We start from the raw sequence: 22,861 nt of genomic DNA on the forward strand, positions 1-22,861 counted from the left end.
TTAAGTTTCTAAGAATAGCCTTGTTTTCAAAATAATTATTTTTTTCAAATATAAATAAAATCCAAACAGAATATTATATTGGTCTTAAAAATTCAGTTATGTCATGATAATTTTATTTTCTATCTGAATATTTGAAGTGCTCAGAACCATTATAAAATTTTAGATGACGTCACAATTATTATAATTAATGAAATTCGGGAAAGGTGTATTAACCTAAACTTAGCGATAGCTAAACAAAAATGGTCTTCTTATTTTTAGTAACTAACCAAAATAAAAGAATCGATTTGACATTAAAAAATTAATGCTGACGCATAATTTTTTGCCCACGTCAACATTATCAACAGTATACTGTAATCTTCAGTGTATTCATTATTTCTCAAAACTTCTGGGTTTTTTATTGGATCTATAAAAAGCAAATTAAATTTTTTTCTAGGTAAATCTACATTTTTGTTTTTCACTAAAAAGTCCGAAACTCCTGACGGACATTGAAACACGATTTAATGCTACAAATACAAATTCTCATCCTTCCAACAGAAAGTTAAAACAAACTGACTTTATATAATTTTATGGACGCCATAATTCGTTGAAAATTATAAGCCGTGTAACGAAAAATAAAGATTATATGTATATATATTATATCTTAACTAAGAGATAATTCTGACGTAACTGCGAACAGGTCATTTAAATACTGAATAACATATTGTAATTGAAAATACTTTTTTCGATGAACTTATAAATTTCCAGAAAAGGTCACAAGATGTTAACTGTTGCTGCTTCAATGCCTCTGCTATCGCTCGTTCTTGGCCAGTTACGTAACGGTAACATTCACTTAGGTCAAAAAAATTATATTTCATGGGTATTCATTTTCGCAAATAATATCTTAAAAATGATCTTACAGGCGATAGTTCTCCGCACACCAAGAAATATAGTCAAACATTTGTTAGTTATTATAAATAAAAAACTTTAACCATATGTTTCGACATTTTTTGCTTTTCAATTGCGCAATATTTGTGCAAAATAAAGGTATAAATTTATTAAAAGTCAGTTATTCTAAAAGGTCATTTATTTCTGTTCGGGTCACACAACCAGTGGAAATTTAATAGGTGTAAAGAGTTGTGAAACAGTGTTTCCTATAAGAGATATAGCGAACGGCCTGGGTTACTTAATTATTTCATGATTTTAGTAGCTGCGAATATTGAGCTTGCATGTCAACCTCGTCCCCTGGGCTTTTTGTCTCTCAACATCGTTGAGAGACAAAAAACGTATGTAATAACAACTGTCATTTGCGGTAAAGTTAACGCTTTCTTCTAACTCGAGCAAGAAAATTACGATATTAACATTAAGTCATAACGTTACACAAGTTTCTTACCTTTTTTGAGTAAATAAGCTGCAGTAATAACCGTTTCTTAAAATTCTAGAGATTTTATTACTCGATTCTTTAAACGCATTTCTTTTAAAAAAGATACGTGAAAAGAAGGTCTCTTGAAAAACTAAAATTCAGCATTTAAAATAAAAGCGGAGAAACAACGCATGCAAAATAACTCTTATCTTCGTACTACCTTTTTAATTATACCGCGAGTATTAATTTGCTCGCAAATCTAGATTTCCCACAAATAAATAGCAAGGAAAAATTAAGTATAGGTGTGTGTTTAAAACACCTTTATAAAATAAGTCTTGTTTCGGAAAAAGGTGTATTTTCGCGTGAATTATTCTTCTCGTAAAAAAGTTTTTCGCGTTATACGCATAAAAGTAGTGCGAATGTAGTTATTGATTTATCCCACTTCTAGTTTCAATCTAGAGTATCATTATATTTTGAAAAGCGTGAGTGGTTTTCTTTTCAAAACAAATTTATTGTATTACTTTGACTTAATTATCTTTGTAATGATAACATTTCTAAATAATGTTGTCTTGATAACCTTTCTTAATTTGTTTGTTTGTTTCGGATTTGATGTCATAGGAAAATTTCTCGCATTAACAAATTTTAGCAGATTTGAGGGATGCTATTGCATATTTTGGACAACAAATTTACGATATAGAATAATGCTTTACATGGGATAACAGCGTTACCAAAACCTTACATCCCGGTGTAGCAGATTATCTTAACTCCCTGTGAAAGATGACTCCCGGGATCAAAATAAAATAGAGAATAATAACTCCCCGTAGAGTAGAAATAACCCAGTAAATAATGACTCCTCCAGTTAATAAACACTCCGCTTTTTTTCAAAGAGAAGTTTAAAGGCAAAGGGAACGGGTTAAAAATATACTGGTAATTAAAAACTGCCCTTTAAAATATTTTGAAGTTTATTGCAGTATTCCTAATATATTCGAATGTTTTGTTTTGTTTTGATTCACGTGAGTGGTTCGGTGGTTGTGGGCAAAATTGTTAAAAAAGGCTGCCAAACAACATGTGCCACTTCAAAAAATATCCAGATGGAAAATACTTTTTCCTTAACCCACTTTGACATTATTTTAGTAACTATTTCTCAGGGGCGGATTTAGCTATGGTGTACTGGTGTAAATACACCAGCAAAAACTCTGCTCAAAAAATTAAGGTGTATCTCTGTGAGCCTTTTGCTCTCTAATTTTTACGCCCATTATTTAACTGAACTAGAACAACGGCCGCCAGCGTCCGTCGCGTATAAATCTGATATTGGGGGTCCTGCCCCCTGCAGTTTGGGCTTCGTTGTCCTGTTTTTGTGTCAATTTAGCCGAATGCGGCTGTTTCATCCTGCGAAATTTTTGATATCCTAATCGGTATCGGTATCGGTATTTACACCAGTTCAACTGGTGTAAGCTGCGCATTCTTCAGGGCAAAAAATATCCTGGTGTATTTCTCTGGTGTAGCCAACTGGTGTAAAATGAAAATTATACGGCATGACAATCCAGGACATATATTCACTCTTTTACGACCGCTGTGAAACAGGTCAGTGTTTTTCTACTTGATTTATGTCTTGAAAGATTTGGAGCGAGATGTAAAGTAAAATATTTCATATGTGTTGGAGAAGTATCATATTTGGATGCAAGAGTTGGGAAGAAAAAGTTGGACTGAATCTCACATACACTACTGAATGCTCCCTTGGTAAAATTTCCAACAGAGTCTATTTGTAGATGTTTAAGGTAAGAATTTTTTTTGTTTGCTTTCGTATTTTTTAATATAAATTTTAAATACAGAAATTGTAACTAGCTACCTAGCTACTCACATGATAATTTCAAATACCAACAAGTAAAATTTTCTGCAGATTTTTATAAACAGTGTGTTTTGTTTATATTTGAACTTTTATCTTTTATCTTCGATAAAAATGCCTCTAATCAATAGCTTAGACTTGTTATTATAGCTAGCTATATAGTTTCTTTGTTTTTTGTTTTTCTCATTTTAACATTTTGTTTTTGCAAAAAAATTTGTAGCTAACTATCGTCTATAAATAATAGAAAAAACATTTTTATTTAGATCTACCGGAAATGGCAATTGTTTATACAATTCTGTTTCAATATTAATTGTTGGAAATGAGAGCCTTTGCTATGCTTCACATAATGTTGACAAAAAGATTATGGAGAACTTTCCTCGTAATGAAAGAGGACTTTTTGCATCAATATTTCCCCATGATGTTGCTGATGAATTTACAGGAAATAAAAACTTAGATAGGAATTCATGTGTCATCAAGGAAGCCATTTATAATCGTAAAAATACAAAATTCTGCTCTTTAATGAATATGCTTGGTCTTGCAATAATTATTGGGAAAAATATTAAAACCGTATACCCTCATGATATAGATGACATCCATAGAAGTTTTGATAAGGGGTTGATTACCTCAAGAACAAGTATGGAATATACGAGCGAATGAATAGCCATTATGTAGTCAAGAATGGGTGAGGTGAGAAAAACGCCATTTGGGTTATTTGAATCACTTAGTATATACCTCCTACCATCATGAAGAAAGACAAAACGTCAGCAACAATGAATTTAAATGGCAAAGGTTTAAGAGGTAAGAAGTAATTTATTGCTTGTATTTTTAAAAGAGAAAGTTCTATCAGCTTTATTTCTTAGAAATAATTACTAATGCATTAGCTGCTCATATTTTTATGTTGTACCCAAATATTTTCAAGATTTTACATATTCTTGCTGCCAGTAACGACATGTTTCTATGAGAGATCTATATCAACGCTACGACGAGCAAAGACATGTTTAAGAAGCTCAATGACCCAGGTATGTTTCTACAATATAACATTGCGTATTAAAGAGAATGTGATATTTTTAATCTTATCGTCTATCTTAGTTTATTGAGTTATCTGTTTTGATTGTGAAACACCACAATAAGTGCATTTAATTATAATTTTGAAACTTTTGTTCAGGATCGATTTAACGGCTTGGTGTTGCTAAATATCCACAACAAGATGAAAATAAATTTAGATGACGTAATCGATATGCTGGCAATAAAATATCCAAAAAGACTTGAATGTAAGATATCCTGAACGACGATTAAAAGTGTAACAGTCTTGATAGAAAAAGGAATAAATCTTGTATATTATTATCTGTTGTTTAAATGTCCCCGTATATAAATTCCCTAAAATAATAAGGCATGACACCCAAATTTTTTCTAAAAAAAAACATTTGTAAACGGTTGTAAAATTACCGCCCTGGCGGACGGTGAAGCCTCTTTGAGGCTTTTTTACACCAGTCAAGAAAAATCCTAGATCTGCCCCTGATTTCTATGAGCAGGTTTGAATTTTTCATGCTTTTGTATTCGACAACATTTTTTTGTCTCTTTTATTTATCAGAAAAAGAGTCGTTGAAATCATGTCATTGAAAGTAAGCAAACTGAAGAATTTTTTTCATATTTATACTTCATATTTATACTAAAAATAACAACCAAAACAACTCTTTCATGAAATTACCAAGAATTTTTTTGTTACGTTTTCTACTATTTCTATCCATTTTTGACATTTTTAGCATTTATAAATAAAACACACCTTATCTTTACCTTACGGGTACAGTGTCTTTGTTCTTTCCTATTTTTTTAATTTGTAACTTTGCTAGGATTTCGAAAAAAAATTTATTATCTACTGTAGTTCATATTCTGTAGTCATGTGTTTTTGACAGCAAGTTTTGTGACTTCCCGCTGATTAACTTTGAAAATTGATAAATTCTACTAGATCTTTTAAATCACTAAAACCTTCTATTTTTTATTTTCAGTTCAAAGCACAAATTTGCCTAAAAGGGAAAAAAAGTTTGTTCACAATTTTTTTAGTTAAAGCAAAAAATTCAGGGAAAGATCATGGTCAGGTCATAAAAGTCAGGCAAAATTTTGGTCATATAAAATTTAGTAACTGAACCGAATTTCTACCGTTCTATCTAAAAAGAAATATAAGGGAGTCAAAATAAACTGGGGAGTTATTATTTCCTAGAAAATGCTGCCTCTAGGGGGTAACAATTCACTATTTTATTATGACTGGGGAGTCATTATTTAGGGGAGTTACAGATTCCGGTGACACCGTTGTCACCGTAAAAACATACTCCCCTAAAGTTTTACTCCCCAGTAACAATTTACTAGGAAATAAGTACTCCTCAGTACTTATTTCCCGGGATATTGTTACCCCCGGGAGTATCTATTTACCAGAAAATTATTACTCCCCGCAGGAAATTTTTACTCCCCTATCTTAATACATAAACATGACCATTATTATGTTGATAAAAAGAATTTATTAACAGAACTTACAGTGCACTACCGAAAGAATTAAAAATCCGGTGGGGTGGGTCTGGCTTCTCTTTTTCAGTGGGACCATCAAAATCTATATATATACAAGCTTTTATAAGAAGCAAGAGTTGTTTAAAGAAATGTCAATACAAAAAGCTTTCAGAATCAAATGATTTTAATTGAGATATCTCTATGTGTATATGCAACTAAACGTGACTTAAGAATAATCATTTTAAGATCATTTGATAATCTTTTTTCTCACGATAACTACAGCCTTACAACAAAAACTGTAATAAAATGAATAGGAAATAAATTTAACAAATACAAAAAATGTACAATCGGTTTTGAGTTTAGAAACAAAATGTATAGCTAACAAATCAAGAGAGAAAAAACTTTTCGGAGCTTAAAATCTTATAAAATCTGGAAAACATCGAGCTTAAAAATTCATAAATGAAATAAATAATAGATTATTAGAGCTTTAAATAGTAGAAAAACAAACTTTTGACCTTGAGCTTAAGAACTTATGGGATAAAGTAAATAATAGTATTTTGTTGTAGAAAAAATAAACGTTTGAGTTTCAAAAATGTACCAAATAAAGTAAAAATAACTGGAGCTTGACACTCTAGAAAAAAATGTTTAAGAACTGTTTAAGATTAGAAATTGATAAAACAAAGAATAAAAATTATGAATAAATGAAGCTCGCGCATTCGAATTTGCAGTGGGATGTCTTCATGGGTTAGTTTTAAGGCCGGGGCAAACGATTCCAATATTCCATCCAACACACATCCAACACCCATGTTGGATAAATGTTGGAATCGTTTGAGCGAAAGTAAAATTTATAAAAAAAAAAAAAATGACGTCAAAAGAAGAAAAAAATAGTTGGATGAAGTTGTATGAAAGTTTGTTCGCCATCAAACTTTTCATCCACCTTTTGCCTCTTTTTCTCGCTCGATTTTCCTGTTGGAATCGTTTGAACACTTTTCGTCCAACATTCGAATGATGATTACGTCAATCGAAAGAAATTCGAACGTTTTTATTCGAAAAGTTCTCAAAGAAATTTTGTATAAATAAAGATGGTAGAAAAGCTGTGTATATATGTGATCGTCAATGTGACTCAAAACAATCTCAAAATCTTCCACGCTCATTCTAAACATCTGCTTGAGCGACATTCGATCCTCCACTATCAACTCCTTGGCCAAAATCTCATATACTTCAAACTGGCCTCTCATTTTGACCCACTCTCTTGTTTTAACCCTTCGAGGCTTTTCGTTATCAGAATCAGAGAATTCTGATAAAATAATCGGGAGGAGCATGTCTTCTGCCGCCACCATGTTTAGTTTGAAATGAATGGGTAGAGCATGTGCTAATGAATGAATGATCGACATTGTTGGATAAAGGTAATGTTGGATGTTACGATTTAACGCTTTTAAGGGCATCCAACATTCATCCAACATTTGTCCAACAATTCATTTTTGATGTTGGATGGAATGTTGGAATCGTTTGCCCCGGCCTTTACTAGGAAAGTTAGTTTTTACTGGGAAAAAAGTAATCCTCCATTCATAAAAGAGTGATTTCAAGGGAGTAATAATTTCCTGGGAAATTATTACTGGGGGAGTAATGTTTTTCGGGGAGTAATTATTTACGGTTACACCGGAAACGAGTATGACCCACAAGCTTTAACGTATGAAGTACTGCTACATTTGACCTGGTACATTTTTCGTTGCTCTTTCTTGCGCTTTCTTTGATGCTTAAAAAGTGACACTTTGTTAACACATATAATAAATACTTCAGATGTCACTAGGAAATTGGGACGGGAGAAAGTTTTGTAAGGGATTCCACTTAGGGGGTTATGACAAGTATGATGACAAACAAAGGACCGCAATATCCTGGTACATATTTATTTGCGCCTTAAAATAAAAAAGACGTCTTGTCTCTTATCTGTTTCGTGCTTTCGTCCAATTATATAAAAAAGTTAATATTGTATGAGGAACTAAAGAGCGGTTAAAATATTTCTTCATTAATAATGTACCTTAACGTTTGACAAAGTTTTCCGTTAAAAAAACATTTCCCAAGTCGTCACCACTTGTGTACCACCAGGATAACACTTTTAATACATTTTTTACAAATAATTTTTTTTTTAAATCTTACCGCGTAAAGTGTTTGTTTTTTATGTTTGTATTAACAATCACAAAAATAAACAAGGAAATAGGTGCAACAAGGCAAAGATTTTGTTTCTTTTAAAATAATTCCTATTACCTTTACATGTAAATTTTTGTTCACACGATTCTTAATTATTGTATTCTTCTTATTCATATATTCACTTGATGAGGGAGGTGGCATTCGAGTTGTCCATGATGATAGTTATAATGAGCTATCACGAAAACTTACTATGGAATATCAGAATGGTGAAAACACCCTTATCACATGATGTACCGATTTTGCAAAAAAATTTAATTAATAGGAAACTTTAACTTTTGAAACAAACTATACAAAGTAATCAAATCACTTTTTGCACATCTGTTTTTATCATCTAATTTTTGCGCAATTCTCGAAATAAATACCCGCGAATTTCTTTGCCAATTTACTTCTGCAAAAATTAACCCGCCAAATGTAATTCTTAAAGTTACAAAATTAAGTCACGCAACAATTAAGACATGTTTTTGTAATTGTGTAGAAAGTTATGACATATGAAATGAAGCTGCGGTTTTAGATTGTAAAGTAGACTGCATCTTACTGGAGAAATTGTTGACAGATTGACGTCATTAAATCCCGCAAAGACTGGTTTATCAAGGTTTAAATTAGGTGGATGAGTTTAAACACGAGCCTATCAACATAACAGTAATAATATAATACCTTATCGGACAATAAAAGTGTCGAAAAATATTTGTCGCCGGAAGTAAATTTTGTCACTTTTGTCCAATTTTGATAATTCTTGTTTACGCTTTTTGTTTTCGTTACTTTTCTATAGACGTTAAGAAAAACTTATAACAGCTAGACTATAGTTTTTACAGAGTGTTGTAATATATAACACGGAAATTTTCATCACGCTCAAAAAATTTAAAAAAATTTTTTGTAGTAGAAAGAGTGGGGAATTAGTGTGGATAGCTTTTAGAATCCGCCCTCTCTCCCAGGAAGTGTAGTAGCAGAGAATTTATCCCTTTCCCCACGAGTGTTCAGAAAATGTAGCTGATATACTTTTCTTAACAAAAGTATTAGACCAAATATAAAGAAAAATTTCGTCACTTCTGTCTATTTTTGAAAACTTTATAGTTTCTATGAAGCGGAAAAAATGCTTAAAACAACTCTAGACTATAGTATTTTGTTCCATTTTTATAAGAACGATTTCATAAGAACAGCCGAAATCCTTGTTTTCAAAACAAAGAAAGACGTAAATGCTCTTGCAATTCCCTCTCAACCTACCGATATATATATATTTGAGTTAATGAAGAATGTCTTCTATTTCTTTGTTTTACGTCAGCACCCCTGTAACATTACAATATGTTAGAGGGGGTTAAACCACCAGACTTTATGACTTACCTTAAAATCAATCGCAATAAAACAATTTTTTAGAATGTTTTCAATCTATTTATGCTTGATGTATGTGCAAAGATAAGGGAGGACCACAAACATACCATGTGGATATAAATAAGCATGAATAGAGGAGATCAATTAATTCTGAAAAAAAAGTACTAAATTAATTATCGCATATTGTGAGCTTTCCATTCAATCGCACAATTTAACGGTACAGTTATTAACTTCATGCATTTCACCTAAAGCAAAGATAATTGGGTCGTGGATTGTGCAACCTGAGCCGAGGAATACATAAACTTTAGAAAGAATCCACAAAAGTAGACACAGACGAAACAATATTACTGAACAAAAATTTGAAGTTTTGAGTAATGAAACAAAATATTATGTAACTTAACATTGTCAAATTTTGTACACAAACTTGTTGATACATATTTCACTAACCTTTAGGCAAGTGAAATATGTAAATGAGAAGTGTGGTAAGTGTAATATAAAAACGAAAAATGTATGACGATATTTTTCGAGAACAAGTGCGATAACTAGTTTATTATATAAACCGAGCATAAATCATTGTGATTTGATATACTAGGCAGATAACTGTGAATATTAATGATTGATATTTAGTTTGTCTCGTAAAAATTATTTATGTTTTTTATGAGGAGAAAATTATGAAGCAAATTTACCGATGAGTTCTCGTATTTCAAGAAAACAATCACTTTACTTAGCGAGTTATTAACCAATCAGGAAAAAAATATCAGCTTTTTGCACGCTAATTCTGCCAATCTAATCAGCTTTTTGCACTGTAGAAGCGAAAAATAAGTAAAAATTGATCTGGTTTCTTGGAGGAAATAAGAAATATAGCATATATTTCGTGTAGATTAACCAATCAGTGCGAGAAAAACTCTAACCATACAATAATCATCCATGTCCTGCCATCTGTTGCAGCTTATAAAACACCCTTTTTACTTATATTGCATGAAAAGATCAGGTCTTTCTCTAAAAATTACAATACGTCTAAATGCTAAGGATGGATAAAACCAGTGATCGTAGAGAAAGATTCTAACCGATAAATAGTGGCAAAAAGACAACAGCTTTTGATGGGAGAAAGTCAAAATAATTAAAGTCATTTTTTACCACGTAAAGTAAAGTAAATTTATACAAAATTTGTAGATCTTAGTTTCAACACTAGAGAAAGATAAAAGCACGTTCGGGAAATATCAAACTTACCACAGAGGCGCTATGTCGCCCCATTGTACAATTGGGGTTGTGGTTGGAGGGGGGTAAATAAATTAATGACAGATCGATTTAGGCTTATCTTGTTACAAAAAATCTTTAATAATTATATTAATCTTTTCTACAGCAAACCATCTTTAGGGCCCGTGGTTGTATACTTTAAGAAGCTTTAGGTTATTTTGCAAAAAAGTCAAGGTCCTAATTTTCAGACGAGGTGTTAGTAGAGAAGGGTTTAGCAGAAAAGTCTGTATGTCAAACATCTGAAAAGAGAGTAAGGATAAAGTCAACACATTGCTGTCTGAATGAAAGAAAGATTAAAACAACAAAGTATTGTATTGTGTTTGAACTGAATTTTGAGACAGCAAACTTTGTATTGCGGCGTTGCGTAACAACATAAGAGTTGTTGCATAAGACTCTAGTGGTTCACTTTCTATCTAAGTACCATGGCCTCATTCATTCAGAAGCAAAATAAAGAAAAGCATTTGATTCTAGGGAACTCAAATACCCGATTACTGTATTTTCCTGGCAGCTCTCACGCACTTCGTTAGCTAAAAGACTGCTAAAAGTCTAACTTTGTGTAACCCTTAGGCTATTTTCTGTTTATGACTCGTGTATTCTTCAATTCTTTAGGAAAATCTTCAACAGCGCCTTTTTGACCGCGTGTCTTACTCAAGGGTCACGTGTGGTGACTGAGTGAAACGCTTTTTCGTAAGACTGACTCGTCTTCCATACAACTGATGCGGTATTTCTTAAACGAAAAAAAGGCTAAAACAGGGCGAAACTGAACGAAATAACTAAAAGACAAAACTTCGATTTGAAAATGGGTTTCATTTAAGCACTAGGTAATGCCTGCATCAACGGAAGAAATTGTAAAGCGTGTGTGCTTCGATCTTGAGAATTCTTGTTTTGCGTGGATTCCGAACTTAAACGGCAAAAAACTTGTTTAAAGATTATTTTATGGGCATTCTTGACTTGTGGATCGACAAAAGGTGTACAGCAGCACTATTTTGACCTGCAAATCACCAAATACCTAAGACCTTTAAGTATCACGTTTAATTGATGACGAGAAAACTCTGAGGAGTTCACTTCGGAGGGTGCATCGTTAAGACAGCTTTCTGAATGCATGTGGAACACCATATTTAATATTCAGAACTGTCATATATTGTCTTAGGAGGCCCTAAAGTATCATTTTGCTATTGCAAAGCATTAAACATCGACGGAGGGGCAAGAAAACTGTCCAAAAATGTGAAAATGGTTGCTATGGGCATTGCTATGCACTTATATTTGCGGTTGGTTGGAAAAAGTGTCAGATTGCGCAATAAAAACCTAAATTTGTCATAAGCATTACTTGCCACGGTGTTCTAAGATGAATTTGCTGAAAACAGGTAAAAAAATTCTTGAAATTTAGACATTTATTCTTGGTACCTTAATACCTAGAAGCTTCCCACATTTGGTGCAGCTAAAATTTCTCCATTCAAAATTAAATGCTGTAAATGTAAACTTTCTGGCTTTCCAAATTTCATTAAATTTGCTGGCGTTTAATTGAGTCCCCACACTCCTTTCAGTAACTTAAGTACCCGAAAAAAATCAAAGTTAGCTTCCTTTAGAAGAAAATTTTTTTGAGAGAAATATGGGAGTATTAACGGGGTGATACCCCGTTCCCGCACAACAAAAGTAATGTTTCAAGGCGTTTATTGAATTTTAAAATATGTGACTAATGTTTCTTCCAGGCAATTGACCAACTTAAATCTTGATTTAAATACCCAAGAGTATATTTGACCTCCGTATCTGTTTATCAGTCCATTTATTTTTTATCGCGGCATCAAAGCTTGCACTCACACATGTCAAAGAACATATGAGTATCTATTGCGTCTGTCTTCAAAAAAATGGGAGATTTGTACTAGTTGGTACGTGGTATGAAAATCATAATTACCAATAAATCTGTCTCAGTCTGTAAAGAGATTCCGGAAAATTATATCCTCGTCCCCAGGACATCTTGCATGTTTACTGACGTCAGGACAGCGATACTACCTTAACGTAACGTAAGGCAAACGATATGCCGTGTTAACATTACATTTTACACAGAGATATATGCATGGTTATGGGCGGAGGGGATATTTTTTATAGGTTTATGGCAGGGGTATTATTATATGCACGTAACAATGGTACTTTGTTTTTGTACACAGAGTTTGAATAATGGGAGGTTGATATAGTTTTATAAAATATTGAAATTTTTTTATTTCTGGCAAGCAACTTTCCATTCAGACCTATTGTTTAAGACTCTGGTCGAAAAGAGATGGTTTGTATTTAATTTTACACGATCTATCGTTACATGGGGTTCGAAATAACGGATAGCGAAATACCCGCAGTTGTTTTTTACGAAAGTTTACGTTCTTGATTAGATCGTTTAGTCGAAAACGAGAAAAAAGACAGAATATATTCATATGTTAGCCAACGTCCTTACCACAAGCTTCCTTTTGGTAGCCATTTTTGAAATGAGAAGGATTTCATAAATCTCAATTTGTAAACATTCAAAAGTCTCCTTTATGTATCAATCAAACTTTTTATAAAATCAAATGTTTTTGTTTGGAAAATAATAGTCAAGATGAAAAAGTAGTTTCACTTACAATTTGAGGAACCGAAAACTAATTGAGAAGAAAAATCAACACAGTACTAACAGAAAAAACTTACTGGCACTTTAAAAGCGACCAAAATAGATACTTTCCAGGATAAAAAACTATGTTATTATGTTATGCGACAAACAAGATGCATTGTCCGCCATTTTTCATCAATATTTTATTTGTCGCACGCCTTTTTTATAATAACGCACTTGTTGTTCAAGGGATTCGAACATCAAAATTAATCGTTAAAAAAATAATTTGGGGGCTGTTCACATGGAGGCGGGATGGCTCGGTTAGGCGGGTTGGCTCGGCTAGCCGGGGTGATTTTCATCTCGTGTTCATATGAAGTTTTTTACAGCTCGGCCAGCCGGAATGGAAAAGTTGTTTACATTTCACAAAAGATTCATAAACAATGAAGACAAAAAAATATATTTCGATCTTTAAATAATTGATGAGAATTTTTTAAATCTAATGTTAATTTCATCTCGCCTAGGCGGGCTGGCTCGCCTGTCATATGAACACATTTTTATTTTTCTATGCGTTTCTTAAGAACAGCGAGATCCCGCCTGACCGAGATCTCGGTACAAACAAAGGAGACTCGGCAAGGCGGGCTGGCTCGGTTATCATATGAACACATTTTTATTTTTTCATGTGTTTCTTAATAGCAGTGAGATCCCGCTCAGCCGAGCCAGCCCGGTCAACCGAGTCAGCCCGCCTCCATATGAACAGCCCCTTAGAATTCACGTAAGAATCGATATTTTGAAAGAGAAACTGTTTAGGCTCAGTACTTCTCTAAAATGCAAGAATATCAGATAATCAATGTTTAATACATAATACTTTTACGATGAACAAAATCTGCCGCTACGAACTTTTACCGATATATTCTTTGTTTTCGTTCTTTTTTTGTTTGTAAATTTCGATAAAGATGTCATTTTCATGTTATTCTTTTGTGTTTCCAGTTGTTTTTGTTTTGTTTTTATTAGAAAGTCCTGGGAAAGAAGACGATTTTAAAAAAACACGATTTCTCTTCACAGTAAAATCAGAAAAAATGAAGAAGTGTTGTCAAAATTAAGGGCGACATAGAAGACCTATACTTTCGTCAAAAATGCTATGATTCCTATATACAGTCAAAGAGTCTTGCGAAATTCAAAGAATCAATTGATGAAGTTGAAGAAGAAGGTGTAAAATCATCCCGCAAAAAATGCGAAATTTCGATAAAAGATCTTCATTAAGGAAAAGAAGTCGCTTAGGTGAATATTTTATAAAATACATTTGCGAAATATTTAGTTTGTTAGTATAAAGATATAAATTTAATTTACTCTCTTTATAAGAAAAATTAACGCCGATATTGAGTGTTGTATCTGTTCACGCTAAAAATGGAGAAAGGAAGCTATGAAAAATTATCAAAATGCATAACTGAGACTGTGGCCGAAACATTAAAACTATTTGCGGTTCGAAAAAATTATAATTTACGATTCTTGGTGTACGTCGAAGGAATGGACTGACAATCCATTGTGGCTACAGATTTGGAGTATCTTCTTTATGTTATGTCCATACAACAACTGAATGCCAATGAAAAACACTTGGATGCTTTCTTTAAGAAAGTTTGAGTACGTGTAACTGCGAAGTCTTACAAACCAACGAGTTAGCGAATATTTGTAAAAACAACTCAAACCGCGATGTAACAAACACTCGTACTATGGTGGAAAAAAGAAATGCGGAGACGAATTCACCCTGTGGTTACCTGGAAATAGAAGCTCGTTTATTTTCAATAACAAAATCGAAACAGGTAAAATAATAGAAATCTCTAAAAAAAAGTAAGTATAAAAGTAACTAACATTCAGGAACGGAGATTATTACAATCGAATCTAACTTTTTCTTTTCAGGAAATTGTTGTAAAAGACCGACGTCGTATTATTAATGTTGATTCCATCGCTGATGTGCTCGGTGAAAAATGTTACAGCCTTGCCCGCTCTTCGTTTTTTACAGGCAATGATTATACAAGTGGCTTCCGCAGAATAAGGAAACTAAGGCTTTTAATGATTGTGTCAATCAAAGGAGAACCAATCAACCTTCCGAAAAATGCTCCTCTCTTCGACTCCCTTCAGTCTTTCGTATGTTTGTTATACGGTATAAAGACGAATAACACAGATGAAATTCACAAGTGATAAAACAATACCAGAACCACATAAACTGCCCCCAACTCAAGATGCCCTCTTCTGTCATAGCAAGCGGGTATCATATAAGATGTCTTTTTTAAATCGTCTGTTAGAAAACGCTATTAAGATGTCTTTAATGCATCTTCTTAAGAACGTCTTTCAAAAGACATTTTTCATACGTCTTTTGAAAGTAAATACATTCGAATCTTGTAGTATACGCATTTTAGATGTCTTTTAGAAGATCTTCAAAAGACGTCTTTTAAAAGACATCTAAAAGTGATCTAAAAAATATCTTTTAAAAGACGTCTTTCTCTTCTTGCTTTAATGCATCTAAAACGCGTCTTTTAAAAGACGTCTTGTCCTAAAAGTGGTCTTAAATGCGTCTTTCAAAAGACGTTCGTTTTTTATATGAAAAATTCGATTTATAAAAACGGGGGTGTTCGCAAACTTAGTTAGCATGTTTATTTTTTTCGGAAATCAATTTTTCACGAAATTGATGAAAGTGGTAATCGTCACTTTTAATTATTTTTAAATACTAATGTATTTTAACGACCCTTAATAATACGTTTTTATTTCATTACGTCGTAATTTTGCTTTCCTGCACTCCCTGGCGGATATTCTTCGATGAAAATTGGCGGTATTTTAATGAAAGCATCAGAGAGAGATGCTGTACGTCTCGCAATGAATAGGTAAGGGTATAATTTTTTGTCTTGCTCATGATGAAATACACTCTCCTGAATAGTTCATTTCTACGCACCTTTAATTTTAATTTCCGTCAGGATCTTCACTACTACATTCATGGCGCAAGCCAATTTAAAAAGCAACAAAGACAAGGTTCCACAGGAAGGCATTATAGTAGTGTATTAGCTGATGTATTACGTTGTTAATCTATGTATGGTGTGTTTTCTGACTACGTTTTTATGAAAGTTCATTATTTATCTGGAAATAAGCTATTTTTTCCCTCTAGATTCTATCAACGAGCGTTTCAAAGATGTGAATGAGCAAGAAATGCGACGCATAATTGGGATCAAGCTGCGAAACGCTCCCAGTCAGAGGATCAGGTACATTAGGGGTACCTTAAATGTATAAATTTCCAAAAAACAGGTAGGTAAAATTCGTAATCCAGATTATTTTAATGATTACAGTTTGTAAATATCAATATGAATGATTTAATTGTATAGTGTTTATGATAAATAATATTTTATTTATTTATTTCCGGTTATATTTGCTTACTGTAATTGTAAAATATATTTATTGTTTAATACGAGTTTGATATAAAAAGTTCAAAATATTTTAATCGCAAAATATTTGACGTCTTTGATATCGTTATTTATCATTATCGTTAACGTACCTCTTAAATTTATTTCATAAAATGACTATTTTTTCTAAAAAGTTGAATAAAAAAAACAAAAAAACAATAAAAACTAAGGAAGATGTCTTATAGATAGATAAAAGATGTCTTTCTAAAGATGCATTTAAAAAGTTGCAGTAAACATGCATTTTACTCGCTGTTACATCTGTAAAAGGTCTAAAATACGTCTTTAAAAAGACGCATCGTAAAAGAATTTCTTAAAAACGTCTAAAAGACGTCTTTGAAATGACGTCTTCTAAAAGATGTCTAAAAGAGATCTTTTGAAATGCATCTTTGAAAAGACCTCTTTTAGATGCTTAAAAAGATGTATTATAGACGGACAAATCAGCGCTAAACAATACGTCTTTTAGAAATGCGGAAGATGTCTAAAAGACGTCTTTTAGAGCTCTTTGTGCCGGCTGGGACCGCTATTATCAAAGGATCCCTGCAGGCGACACGAATTATACCACCACCATCTGGATTTAGTTGGGACACCGATGATAGTGGTTCACTGAAAATATGCAAAATGCAAAACAAGAGCTTGCCTTTGCACCTCGCTTAGGTTGAAATGCACTAATTTGTGTGGTTGTACGTCAAGCGAAAACGAGAACAACGACATAAATGAATCTTCGGACAGCTTGTCAACCTTAAGTAGCGATATGGAAGACAGTGACGATCCAGACTCTGCATGATTCTATAACTATTCTTATTTTTGACAAACATTTGAGCATTTTCCCAAATTAGTCCTACAGTACGTTATTGGTCTCTTCAGATGTGCCAGTAGTATCTTTTACATTCTTACCCTCCAATCGAAAAAAAATTTTCACCAGCGTCCTATCCATAAGGAAAAAGTTCAAAATAACGTAGTTCCAAATACAGAACGTAATTTTTCCTACAAGAGATTCCAATGACTGAAGGGACCGAAAAAAGTTTAAGACAGCAAAAGTTCGAGATAACGGGCATTCCAGATATCAAGCGTCGACTTTAAAGGGTATCTCTAAAATTCAACATACTAATCTTTGTTCAAAAACATTTTACTTGGCATACACTATCAACTAAGTAGAGGTGCACATAAATTATTTTGTAGCAGACAGAAAATAAATTTTAGGCGAGAGAAATTTTTTTATAGATTTCTGAACCTAAAATTTCACAACTAAGCATCTATACATCTTCCTAGCAACATCTTTATAGAATTTTCATGGCTGTATTGGGTCAAAATAAGTAGGTGTGGGATGTATTTACTAAAAAACATTAAAAATAAGATCTTTGACTCGAGATAACTTAGAATATCTTACGTGCTAGAATACCTTAAAGGCAAATCTCCGCGGGACGATTTTTACGACAACCGTCATCAATACTCGAATTTGATTGGTTGTGATTTTTGTCATGACGAAAATTTGAATTGGTTTCTACTTTTCGTCACAAAAATCGTCGCGAATATAGTCCAATAAAGGTTCGACTTAAGTGTTCAAATTTTCGCGAGAATTTATTTTCGCGAATCAATGGTTTTCGAAAATTTCGCGAAGATTTATTTTTGCGAATCTAGGCTTTTCAAAAATTTCGCGAGGATTTATCTTCGCGTAACAGGAGAAATATGGTATCAAATATATGTTAAATGCGCCTGGAATGAATGAAAATCATCCTCGTCCCTAGGGCCATTCCTAGCAAACTAGTGCCTAACCGCAGAGCTTATAACTTTTTCTACTTGTTTATTACTTAAGTTGTTTTGAGAAATATAATATTTTTTCAAACCTTCTTCGTCGTCAAAAGCATCAAAATATTTCTACTTTCATTCTCTACGTTTTCATATATACATTCTTCTTCATCGCTTTCTTCTTCTCTCTCGCACCCTGAAATATATTTCGAAGCCAAAGACAGACCAAACTGGTTGACAGTCGACACTTCAGAATTCTCAAGCAACATTGAAAGAGGTAAGTAAACACTCTGTAGCAAAATGTGGTTATCGTCCAAGATCTTTAAAACCGGGTTTAAATACATCCATTATTAGCAAAGCAGGGTAATTTTTCTCTAATCCGGGTGAGTTTCTTTCTTTCTTGCGATATGAAATAATGATTTCATTTAGCAATTTAATGGATTCTTCTTCATTACTATAGTGTTTTGGATTCGCACTCAATGAAAATTTTGGTGGAAATTTTACTCTAGGTAGACTTTGCTGCGTTTTTCCGCCATAAATTATCTGAGGGGGTAAATATTTACCGTCAAGGGTTATTGAAAATGCCAACGCAATCATTCTCTTACCATTTCAACCTTTTATCGGCACAGTTTTCGCACCTATCGTTGCTAAGGTTCTCTTGGATACTGGGACATGTTTTAAAGGTGTCTGGTCAAGATTAAGAACCATCGATGGTTACATGATTACAATATTATGAAGGTAGAAGGTTTTAAGTTCTTTACGAAGAGCTTCAGAAATGGGAACTTTCCCCGTTGTACCGAATCTTTTTGCTAAGCCCACCCTTCGAAACAAACCCTGTGCCCAGTTGGATCCACTTATATCAATATGGTCGACCTGCATCTCGGGATGACGCTTGATTAATGCTTTTCCGACGGATTCTGTGATTATTTTGCTAATAACACCGCCACGTCCTCGGACAGCCTAAAAATGGAAAAAAGATACAGTTTTATTTAATCTCATTTCCAAACGCATAAACGTTATAGAGGAAAAACGTCATTCATGGTAGCAGCTACTGTTGAACATTAAAAAATGATTGTATTATTAAGATTGAAAATAAAGAAAGCAACTTATTTAGTTACCCGTAAATAGTTCTGCACCATAATATCAATAGGGTCTAGTAGCAATGGTCTACCACGAAGTCCGGCTTTTAATATTGTACTCAGATCACGTTTCAGCTAGGCTGCATTGCTATGTACTGTGCTTTCGCTGAGGTCAGGAAATTCATTTTTGTGCCTTCGTAAAATGCTAGCGCTGGTGTTTTCTGAGGCATGTTTTCCGATGGTGAATCGTCTGCTATCACAGTATACGGTGTATTTTACTCTTGGCTTCTTTTCGCTAGCTCTGCTGGCTGCTTTCCTAGAAGATTCGTAATCCAGTTGTTCAAGCCCTGTTTCTGAATGTGACGGCCGCGTATCAGGTTGCGTATTCGTTGGAAGAATAGTGACTCGTCATCTTTCGTTAAGTCTACGCCTCACGTGGTGTTTTTCGGAGCATTATTCCTCTACTGCTTAATTTTAGCGAGACTTTGAATTATAGACATTGTGATAACTTCGCCCAGTAATAAAAAATGTTCTCTCTCAACGAAATCAGAAACAACAGAAAGTCAGAAATTATTTTTGCAATTCAAACGTCAAACATGACAATCGAATGTGCGAGTGTAAATGTTGCAAGATCGTTGTCTTGTTGAAAGTTGAACACACGCGATGGCTAACAACACGAAAAAAATTTTAGTCTTTTAATCAGCGGTACGTGGATCTCATGTTTACCGCGATATTTGGAATCCTAATGAAAATAGGAGCTGAATATGTTTGACCCGTTTACAATCGAAATATGCCGAAAGGAAGACGGGGTTACAGTTGGTGATTTGCCTAGGAAAATTTTTTCTGGACCGTGGCGCAACAATGAAAACAACCCTGACTGCAACGCACTATAGGAGATCACCACTCACCACCACCACGAGATTCCTTGTATCATCACTGTTTCCGTGTCCGCAAGTATCAAAGGTCATATAGTTTTGCAGCGTTACAAAAATATGGTTGACGACCTATATTGTCAGCCGAAAGAAGTGATTATAATGGGATCTTTTCTTGAAAAACAGCATGCCCAACTGCCTATGTAGACCGTACGGCTAAAAAAGAGGAAAACTCCGAAGCAAGTGAAAAAATCATTAAAAGGATGTAAAGATGTACGGAACTTCTTACAAAAAAGGCAAAGGAAAAATGAGACTACACAAAGAAAAGTCGAGAAAAACAAAAACCAGATATTGATTTCGCCGATACTATTGACTGAAGTGACTTTTATATATTTTTGTTAAGATACTTTTTTTAACTATTTTGATATACTTTGGAAAAAATGGTGAAAAACAAAAAAAGTATTTTTAAGGCAAATTTCGCAAGGATTTATTTTCCTGAATTCCCCATTTGGTAATACTTCGCGAGGATTTGTGAAAATTTGTGCACTTAAGTTAACCTTCGCTTAAACTTCAAACTATAGAAAAATCTCTCATGACCAACAACAATATTTTTTTTGTTCAATATTTTTCTATTTTCATTTTTAACTTTTTCTTGATTAATTACTTTGTATATTGTGACCATCCCCATCCCAATGAAGAAAAATATATACCATTGTTTCTAAATTTAGCCACCAGTTTGGCAAATGTGTAAAACTACTTAATTATAAAATAATTCAACTTTCATTCAGAAGCCGTGTCGCAGTGCAGTTCGCCTTTCCTTGTAACAATATTGTCACAGAGAAAAAGCGACAGAAAAAATATCGTTTGAAATATGGAAATGTTCGAATAATAGAGGTTCGAATAATTGAAGTGACTTAAGGCCACTATCCACACACGGAAAAAGTTCCGCAGACCGGCCGGATAAAACCAAAACAAATCTTTGCGCATGCTCATTGTTAGCTCATTACGCAATCCAAACGAAAAATTGTCCGGTCCGAGAAGTTGAAATTTTTTCAACTTTTTGTTCTGGCATTTTTTACCAATAACAAGAGCGACAAAAAAAATAATCACGTGATATCGACAAATCACCGGCGTTCAAATCAAAAAGGCGCAACAGCAACCAGCAGAGCAGCATGCTACCATGAAAGAAGGGAATGCGGCACAAACAACTGGAGCGGTTTAACATAAGCATGGCTAACAATGAAGCGTCTCTCGCTCCAACAGTTCCTCTCAGTTTCCAACGAAGACATATATCAAACCCAAGCACTTCGTCATTGCAATGCAACAACAACAACAGTATCGACAAGGTGCAGGAAATTATAATGAATTACTGGTAAAGGCCTGGCCAATATTGTTAGCTGAATTTAGCTACCATCGCGTTCTCTGCCACTGTCCCCAATGTCAACTAACGTAAATTGATATCTAGAGTTATAAATAGCCATCAGCACAATGCTGTGCACCAACACAATGTGAAAAGTTTATTCTAGTTCAATGGTTAGAAATTGCCAAGGGGGGCAATTTGTAACCATTCTTTTTTCAAATTTGGTGCTTTATGCAATCGTGTTTGAGTAATTTTTCCCAAATTGCTTTGCATATTTCCTATATTATAATACGCTTGTCTGAGTAAAATCACGCGTCACTTTCTTATGGCTCATGCATGTCTCGCTTGACGTCAAGCTAAAATTTACTAAATTTTAAAAAAATGCCACACGGGGGTTTATTTAATGTTTATTTTAAAAGCCGTATGGTGTCGTTATAGTTAGAGAAATTTGATTTTACCCCCCGGATTTCCATGAACGCGCCGTATCTCACGGAAACAAGTTGTTTATCAACTGAAAAAAGAAAACCGAAGCAAAGAGGGTTGTCTCTTTTTCAAATTAATTCTAAAAAAAGTTATTTCAAACAAAGTATGCTAATGTTTACTCCACGAGGTTAGCCCAAAGCTTATTTGTTCTTCTATATCTTCCATTTTTGTGTTCTTGGACCAAAGTTGCTTATTTTTATAAAAAAAACTATCGCATTCGAATATGAATAATTCGAGTCTAAAATGTAAAAAACAGAAATGTTGTTGTCGAGAGAGTAGAAAAAGTTATGTTGTTGTTGTAAAAAATATTTTTTAAAACGAAGAAAAACGTACGATCGTATAACGTCATAAAGAGAACTGATTGGAAATGTATTAGACAATTTTATACATTTTCAATTCGTTTTCTTTGGGATGAAGCAATCAAAGTTCAGTAATTGAAGTAAAAAACTGATTGGACTTTTATCCAGAGAACGCTAGCGACTTATTGAGAAAGCCGAAGAAAAGCAGGTGTATTGTTTAGAGTTTTAGTGTATAACGATTTTTTAGCCGTTTAACTTTCAGAGCTAAACTTTCCCTTAATTATTAAGTTCCTTGTTGTGCCTTAAGCCTGAACATATTTTCTTTAAGCACTTTTTTTTAAGAATGTACTTATGTCACACAAACTGAACTCCTTTCTGTCCAAAGCAATGGGTCGTTACATGTAGCAGAATTTGCCATTAGCTATAGCAACTTATAACAGGCTTTATTTTAATAAGACAGTCATGCTAATAAAATATAATGAGGATAATATTTGTCAAAAAAGTTAAGAACATTTGAGCTGAAACAAAA

This window comes from Hydractinia symbiolongicarpus, chromosome 1 (genome assembly GCF_029227915.1).
Source record: "Hydractinia symbiolongicarpus strain clone_291-10 chromosome 1, HSymV2.1, whole genome shotgun sequence".
In the NCBI taxonomy this organism is placed as follows: domain Eukaryota; kingdom Metazoa; phylum Cnidaria; class Hydrozoa; order Anthoathecata; family Hydractiniidae; genus Hydractinia; species Hydractinia symbiolongicarpus.